This window comes from Pristiophorus japonicus, chromosome 10 (genome assembly GCF_044704955.1).
Source record: "Pristiophorus japonicus isolate sPriJap1 chromosome 10, sPriJap1.hap1, whole genome shotgun sequence".
In the NCBI taxonomy this organism is placed as follows: Eukaryota; Metazoa; Chordata; class Chondrichthyes; family Pristiophoridae; genus Pristiophorus; species Pristiophorus japonicus.
The window spans coordinates 98974311-98984010 of NC_091986.1; positions in this window are offsets into that span (position 1 = coordinate 98974311).

Consider the following 9700-nt stretch of genomic DNA (forward strand, 5'->3'; position numbering starts at 1 on the left):
AATGTTACGTGACTTATCAAATGTTATTTGAGCGTTACCATCATTAAAACTGGTTGAGTCTGCATGCAGTTGCAGGCTCTAGGCACAGTGCATCATTCTGGAGCAGCCTACATTTTTGAGACAGTTGCCATATTGGTGGAGGTAAGTAAAAGGTAATCATTTTAGTTTTTAATTAAATATAATAATTTATGCAAATAATTTGGCCCCTTACAACTCTCCTGGGCTACAATCTATCGCCTTGACCCTTTCCAACACATGGACCTATGAGAGACGTCAGAAGGTCGATCATCTCGCCCCAGGTGGACGCATATTGGCCATCGCCATTAAACTGCTGTTACCACACACACCACCCCCTTTCTCAGGGCCCCACAGTCACAGGCCACTTCCATGAGTCCCCTGCTCACCTTCAGCCCATGTTCACTTGCCCCCAACTCTCCATGCTTTGGCCACTGTTACCTTTCCCTCTCCCCTTCTCTCCCACCCACTTCTATCCTTCTGCCTCGCTCTTTTATCCCATTCCTTCCCTACTCGCCCCATCCCTCCCATTGTCTCCCCTACTTCATGCCTCTCTCCTTTCTTATTTCCCTCTCCCTACATGCAGCACCCTCCTCCCATGACCCTCCTGCCTTACTCCCTTCCTTTTTTTCCTTCGGTCTCTATTCTGACTCTTTTAAATACTGGCAATTGCCAATTAGAAGTCAAGCACTTAGGGGCACAACGAATCAAGATTGGGATTGGGGCAATAAGTCACACCCCGCCATTTTCGGGGGCTACCGCCCTGTTTTTGCCCAGTACGTGGCCAGTAACTCCAATAAAAGATAGGCTATTCCAGGGAAGTCTAATCTTGTAAGACTATCTTAGACATTTAATTGAGAGAAAAGTAGGCTTTTGGGTTTCACTCTGATAGAGGCTCAACTACAATTTTTAGACTCAGCTTTTGCTTATATATCACTTACTTCCAGCGGATATTTTGGCAACTGTGGATGTACAAGTGAGTTTCTGAGACTGGAGAAGCTGCACAGTAGAAACATAGAAACATAGATGCAGGAGTAGGCCATTCGGCCTTTCGAGCCTGCACCGTCATTCAATAAGATCATGGCTGATCATTCTCTCAGTACCCCTTTCCTGCTTTCTCTCCATACCTCTTGATCCCTTTAGCCGTAAGGGCCACATCTAACTCCCTCTTGAATATATCCAATGAACTGGTATCAACAACTCTCTGCGGCAGGGAATTCCACAGGTTAACAACTCTCTGACCGAATAAGTTTCTCCTCATCTCAGTCCTAAATGGCCTACTCCTTATCCTAAGACTATGTCCCCTGGTTCTGGACTTCCCCATCAAATCTGTCCAGTCCCGTCAGAATCTTATACGTTTCTATGAGATCGGCTCTCATCCTTCTAAACTCCAATGAATAAAGGCCCAGTTGATCCAGTCTCTCCTCATATGACAGTCCAGCCATCCCTGGGATCAGTCTCGTGAACCTTCGCTGCACTCCCTCAACAGCAAGAACGTCCTTCCTCAGATTAGGAGACCAAAACTGAACACAATATTCCAGGTGAGGCCTCACCAAGGCCCTGTACAACTGCAGTAAGATCTCCCTGCTCCTATACTCAAATCCCCTAGCTTTGAAGGCCAACATACCATTTGCCTTCTTCACCGCCTGCTGTACCTGCATGCCCACTTTCAGTGAATGATGAACCATGACACCCAGATCTCGTTGCACCTCCCCTTTTCTTAATCTGCCGCCATTCAGATAATATTCTGCCTTCGTGTTTTTGCCCCCAAAATGGATAACCTCACATTTATCCACATTATACTGCATCTGCCATGCATTTGCCCACTCACCTAACCTGTCCAAGTCACCCTGCAGCCTCTTGGCGTCCTCCTCACAGCTCACACCGCCACATAGCTACGTCTCATCTGCAAACTTGGAGATATTACACTCAATTCCTTCATCTAAATCATTAATGTATATTGTAAAGAGCTGGGGTCCCAGCACTGAGCCCTGCGGCACTCCAGTTTTATCCGTTTATCCCGACTCTCTGCTTCCTGTCTGCCAACCAGTTCTCTATCCACGTCAGTACATTACCCCCAATACCATGCACTTTGATTTTGCACACCAATCACTTGTGCGGGACCTTGTCAAAAGTCTTTTGAATGTCCAAATACACCACATCCACTGGTTCTCCCTTGTCCACTCTGCTAGTTACATCCTCAAAAAATTCCAGAATATTCGTCAAGCATGATTTCTCTTTCATAAATCCATGCTGACTTGGATCGATCCTGTCACTGCTTTTCAAATGCGCTGCTATTTCATCCTTAATGATTGATTTCAACATTTTCCCCACTACTGATGTCAGGCTAACCGGTCTATAACTACCCGCTTTCTCTCTTCCTCCCTTTTTAAAAAGTGGTGTTACATTAGCTACCCTCCAGTCCATAGGAACTGATCCCGAGTCGATAGACTGTTGGAAAATGATCACCAATGCAGCCACTATTTCTAGGGCCACTTCCTTAAGTACTCTGCGATGCAGACTATCAGGCCCCGGGGATTTATCAGCCTTCAATCCCATCAATTTCCCTAACACAATTTCCCGCCTAATAAGAATATTCTTCAGTTCCTCCTTCTCACTAGGCCCACTGTTCCCTAGTACTTTCGGAAGGTTATTTGTGTCTTCCTTCGTGAAGACAGAACTGAAGTATTTGTTCAATTGGTCTGCCATTTCTTTGTTCCCCATTATAAATTCACCTGAATCCGACTGCAACGGACCTACATTTGTCTTCACTAATATTTTTCTCTTTACATATTTATAGAAGCTTTTGCAGTCAGTTTTTATGTTCCCAGCAAGCTTCCTCTCGTACTCTATTTTCCCCCTCTTAATTAAATCCTTAGTCTTCCTCTGTTGAATTCTAAATTTCTCCCAGTCCTCAGGTTTGTTGCTTTTTCTAGCCAAATTATATGCCTCTTCCTTGGCTTTAACACTATCCTTAATTTCCCTTGTTAGCCATGATTGAGCCACATTCCCCATTTTATTTTTACTCCAGACAGGGATGTACAATTGCTGAAGTCATCCATGTGATCTTTAAATGTTTGTCATTGCTTATCCACCGTCAACCCTTTAAGTATCCTTTGCCAGTCTATTCTAGCCAATTCACACCTCATACCGTCAAAGTTACCTTTCCTTAAGTTCAGGACCCTAGTTTCTGAATTAACTGTGTCACTCTCCATCTTAATAAAGAATTCTACCATATTATGGTCACTCTTCCCCAAGGGGCCTCGCACAACAAGATTGCTAATTAGTCCTTTCTCATTACACATCACCCAGTCTAGGATGGCCAGCTCTCTAGTTGGTTCCTCGACATATTGGTCTCGAAAACCATCCCTAATACACTCCAGGAAATCCTCCTCCATTGCATTGCTACCAGTTTGGTTAGCCCAATCAATATGTAGATTAAAGTCGCCCATGACAACTGCTGTACCTTTATTGCACACATCCCTTATTTCTTGTTTGATGCTGTCCCCAACCTCACTACTACTGTTTGGTGGTCTGTACACAACTCCCATTCGCGTTTTCTGCCCTTTGGAATTCCGCAGCTCCACCCATACCGATTCCACATCATCCAGGCTAATGTCCCTCCTTACTATTGCATTAATTTCCTCTTTAACCAGCAACGCCACCCCACCTCCTTTTCCTCTCTGCCTATCCTTCCTAATGTTGAATACCCTGGATGTTGAGTTCCCAGCCTTGGTCACCCTGGAGCCATGACTCCATGATGCCAATTACATCATAATTGTAACATCATAACAGTAACATGTCAGATTGTCACAGCCACAATATCTGGGCACAGGTAAGAAAGATAACTGCAGATGTGGACTACGTGATGTGTGATAGAGAGAAAGCATAAGTGATGGGCATGCAAAGGGTGAGAGAAATGGCACATACAAGTGAGGAGGACAGAGAAAAAGATGCATGGGAGAAGGACAGAAAGAGGGGGGCAGGGCAGAGAAATAAAGTGACTGAGTGACAGAAAGATGGGCACAGATGAAGAACACATGAGAGAGATGCAAAGAGAAGCAGTGACAGAGAGGGAACATATAAAAAGATAGTAAATGAGAATGATGCAGAGAGGAGCAGGAATAGGGGCAGAAAAGAGCACACGAGACTAACATGTAATAGAGATCGAAGGGAACAGAGAAAGAGTAAATGAGGGGTGCATAAAGATGCAGCAACTGAAAGAGGAGAGATTGAGAAATAAAATAAATAAGAACGGCACACAAACAGGCTGTGGCAAAAAAAGAGAGCACAATCACATGTCTGTCAGCAGAAGAGGAGGAGAGGCTGATAGCGAGAAGGGTAGGGCAGAGAGAGGGAGGGAAAAAGAGAGGGGAAGGAAGATAGGAGAGGGTAAAGGAAGGCTGGACCAACAACAAAGCATTTATGGGGGTGGGGGAAAAGGGACTGGACTATAGTGAGTATATAATAAAGAAACTGGATTATTCGTGGGACTCACAAAACCTGAGAACAAAGTATCTCTCCCTTCTGCAATCTGCCTCATAGATGTTAGCAATTAAAAACTGTCTCACAGGTTTAAGCATTTACCCTTTCTAACAACAACTTATACTTACTTATATAGTGACTTTAACATAGAAAAATGTCACAAGACACTTCACAGGAGCGTTATCAAAAACAACTTGACACCGAGCCAGATAAGGAGATACTCGGGCTGATGGCCAAATGAAAACTGTCAACAAATTACAGGTGAGATAATTACCTGGCTTCAAAATTCAACTTAAAAAAATGGTTCAGTGCAGAGACTTTGGATTTTCTCTTTTTTAGTTTTGCCATGTAAATTCTGAGCATTTGAATAGTCACTGAAAAGTAACCAGCACTCTTAATTGCAAACATTATAATTTATTCCACCAGCTCCGTATTTAGATAGGACTGTGAGACTCTTGAATGGACATTAACAAATTCTGTAATTCAAAAGATGTTCTCTTTCTTATGATCTGGAATGCACTGCCTGAAAAGGTGGAGGAAGCAACTTCAGGAGAGAATTGGATTTGTACTTAAAAAGAAGAAATTCATGGAGAAAGAGCAGGGTAGTGAGACTAATTGGATAGCTTTTCAAAGAGTTGGCACAGTTATGATGGACCAAATGGCCTCCTTCTGTGTCGTGTGATATTATGATTCATATATGCAGGTTGATTTCTTAATCTCCATTCATGTGCTATAGAACATGTAATCTGTTATGTTTTCAGTACGACATCACAAACACACAGGCTGTAAGATAGCTATTAACTCCAGGAACTTGTCAGGTGACCTGACCTGATTATTCTTGTATATTGCAATGGCTGCAATGCCACAGTCGTCCACTGGGTGGAGCTATATATATATTGCACTTCTCCCTCTTTCATGAAGAAGTAATTATAACATACAATCATCATATATAACTTGCATAGTTATACATCACAAAATATATGGGACTAGATTTTCCACTTTTTTTGCATGCTTAATGCCCACTTAACGTCCATTTTACTGCTGAAATGACGTATAACGCCCATTTGGCCACAAAATTGAAACTGAAGGGCATTTTTCGGAAACTTAACGCGGAGCGTTACTTTCCCCTTGTGCGTAACGCAAGGAAAAAATAATACGCCCGCCCACTTTTTTTGGGCGGAATCATCAGGACGGCCAGAATGTCGCCCAGCGTTACTTTACGCACGGAATTAATGGCGAGATTCAATAATACCGACCACCCACTTTTTTTTGTCATAAAGAACACATTTACCGAAACTAGCAGCCATGAGTTCGCCCAGCATCACTTTCATCACCTCGCACACATATCGCCCACAATATCGCTTGCCCCAAAAAACTCCCAGAAAATGTGGAACTAACCGGAACTAATCACAGTGTTATGGGTGCCATGTTCTACATCACATGTTGCATCCTTTAAAAGGCTGCTCTGTTTCAACTTTGGGGGAGATCGGATGTACTTTGGAGGTCTTTGGAGGTGATGTGAACATCTGTACAAACATCTTGACCATATTGGAAGTTATTAGGTGTCTTCGTCAAGACATTCATTCTTTGTGACCAATCGGTGGAAAACAGAGAGCTCCTCTCTTGATGACCAGTTATATGCTACAGACTCGAGATGGCAGCTCCACAGCATTATGTGCCCAATGTAAGACATGCCAGACTGATGAGGACCAGACGTTACACCCCCCGCAAGTACAGGAACAAGCGGTCTTACCTCGACTTGCTCGACACCACCTGCCTTCGGAGACTGCGCTTCCACAAAGAGGTTATCACTGAGTTATGCCAGCTCACAAGGGGAGATCTGCAGCTTGCCAGCAGCATCAGTACTGCACTCACGGTCGAGGTCAAAGTCACCGTGGCACTGTCATTCTACGCATTGGGTTCTTTTCAGGCCTCAGCTGGTGACATTTGCGGTCTATCTCAGCATGCCAAACATTGCTGCATTAAACCGGTCACTGAAGCCCTGTACGCACACAGGAGGGACTTGATCAGCTTCCCTATGACCAGAGAGGTACAGACTGAGAGGGCTCTAGGATTCTCCAGAATTGCAAACTTCCCCAAGGTACAGGGAGCAATAGACTGTACGCACATCGCGAAGCGGGCAACTTTTCAGGATGCAGAGATTTTCAGGAACCGCAAAGGATTCCATTCCCTGAATGTCCAACTTGTTGTCGACCACCAGCAAATTATAATGGCAGTGAATGCTCAATTTCCGGGCAGCATCCATGATGCTCACATCCTGCGTGAGAGCACTGTATCTGACTTGTTTAACAATCAGCCACAAATTCAATGCTGGATGCTTGGTGACAAAGGATATGGCCTTGCCATCTGGCTGATGGCCTCCCTGCATGACACCCACACTGAAGCCGAGAGGCGATAAAATGAGAGCCACAGAACCACTCGCAATATCGTGGAGAAAACCATTGGAGTGCTTAAGCAGCGCTTTAGATGCCTGGACCACTCAGGAGGTGACCTGCAATAGCACCCCTAGCAGGTAGCTCAATTCATGGTGGCATGCTCCATGCTGCACAACTTGGCTATCAGGAGAGGAGAAGAATTGCCTGAAGAGTCTACAGTCCACCTCACCACAGAGAGGAAGAGGAGGGCGAGGTGGCGGACACTGACATCGGCCCAGACAATCAGGCTGAAGCTGAAGCCATGCCCCCACACCCCTGTAGACCACAGGAAAGGGTCCCTGGTGGCATGATAGCTGCAAGAGCCTTACGTCAGGAGCTCATCAATGAGCGCTTTGCCTGAAAGAACATTGCTGTTATTTACAAGGCTGACACACTGCTGGGTGTGCAGGTGATACATCAATGGTGGGCATCACCTTGGTGACCGTTAAAGTTTACATTGATTGAAGTTAAGTGTGATTATACCCTTTGATAAGGAATCACCGGCGTGTAATGGTGCAGCTGTCTGAGCCAATGCGCAACAAGGTTTTGTTAAATAAAAAGCATTTAAACCGAACATTTGTCTGAAATCATCAGTATTTCTGTAAAAAACAACCCTACCCCCCCCCCCCCACACACACACGCACACACACACACTTCTCCTCCTCACTTCTACCCCTTCCCCTCCTGACTCCAAGCTACCTGGTCGAGGAGCTCCTCAGGTGATGCTTCATGGCGGGGGGGGGGATGATGGCCGAACCGCTGCTTGGATGGATATGGGAGAGGATGGTCCTGATGTGGGAACCTGCTCTGATCCAGAAGCAAGATGTTGCTCCTGGCTCTCGTGTCGTTGGCACCTTGGGGTGCCGTGCTACCTTCCGGGACAACTGGGAGCCCTCTGCCAACAGTGTTCCTGGCTACCAGCTCCAGGGCCTCCACCATCCCTTCCATGTTATATCTTATTTGTTGGACAAAAACTCAGTGCCAACTATGTTCTTGGTGCTTAGTAGGCTTTTTGCTGCTGGTGAATCTCCCTCGTGCCTCCGCAACAGCCAAACAATCGCACACCACAGCCACACATGCTTTCAGTCCCTCTCAGCTCCCTCTCGCTCTGTCTCCTCTTCTGCACATGTCATGATGACCCTTGACCTCCTGAATCGCGGGAATTGAGCATTGCCATGCCATTGCTAAGGATGGTAACACTTTACGGCAGAAGGTCAGAGAGATTTAATGCTACCACCCATTTCATATCGCTCACGGTAACACCCAATTTAAAAAATGGAGACCAGATGCTTTGAGAATGGGCGAGAAGCCGCTGATCTGAAAACCCACTTTTACCGCCCATGCTGGAAATAACGCCCATTTTTGGGCGATATGCACAAAAGTGTAAAATCCAACCCATGGACTTATTTTGCCATATTTTCAAATCAAGCTTAACCACTTGTTTCTTGTTTCAAAGAGGATACCTTCACTCTCGAACAGAACCTTCCAAACATGGTGTCAAATTTAGACTCATTCGAGGCTGATCCTGAGGAAAGTTTTCCTCCAAGGGATGTCCTTGATTTACATTTGAACTCTCTGCAACTTCAGACTGTTTGTCTGCCTGACTCGGACTTGGACTTAAATTCTGAATTTCTCTTGGACTTATGGGAATAATAGGGCGCTTGGGGGAGTTTCACTGTGACCGTGAAAGCTTTAGAGGATTCCTGGAGGGGCTGGAAATGTTTTTCACTGCAAATAGTATCATCGAAGTTCCTGATGATGAAAACCATAACTGGATAGTGTTGGAAGGAAAATGGGCTATTTTCTTAACTGAAGCAGGGTTCGAGGTATATGAAACCCTGAAAATTTTGCTTGTGCCTGTCAAGCCAAAGGACACATCACTTAAGCAGAACAGCACTACAGTCCTGAGTCCCTGGAAATTGCTGAAAGTTATCATTTTGGAATACGAGATCAGTTAACCAAAGAAAGTATCAGTGAGTACATTGTAGCATTTAAAAAGCTATCTATTCACTGTAATTTCGGAAACTTTCAGGACCGAGCATCGCGGTATCGCTTTATTTGTGGGATGAAAAATGATGCGATCAGAAGATATTGACAACTCCTAACTTGACTTTTAATTTAGCTTGTCAGTCAGTTATGTCAATGGGCATGGCTGACCAATATTCCCGAGAATTTCGTACCATTTCCAGTCATCAGACAACCGAGGTGAATCGCCTGCAGGTTAAAAGTAAAAGAGAGTTGGACCCAAAGGTCTCAGCAACTGGCAAGGGTAACAGAGCATTGAAGTCATGCTATCGGTGTCTGGGACAACTCATTGCTCAAAGTTGTCCATACGTAAAGGCAGAGTGTTTCTTCTGTAGGAAAACTGGGCATCTTGCGAAGGCATGCCGACTAAAGAGTAAACCACCTTTCAAAGCTATAAATAAAAATTCCCAGAGACTACATAGCATGAAGAAAAACAACAGGATGAAGAGGTTTTAGAGCTACACATCATCAGGAGCAAGAGGGTAACTAACAGTGATTCAAAAAGTATCAACATCCACATAGATGTTGCAGGAACCAAGATACCCAGGGAAATCGACACTGGTGCATCCGTGAGTGTAGTACCGGAATCGCTGTACCTTGACAAATTGTGTGACTTCCCGTTGGAGAAATCAAAGATAGAGCTGCGAGGCTACTCGGGAGAGAACATTTCTGTGGTTAGTCATATCACTGTACTGGTGAAATACAAGGATCAATTTCAGAGCTTGCCTCTCTTAGCAGTG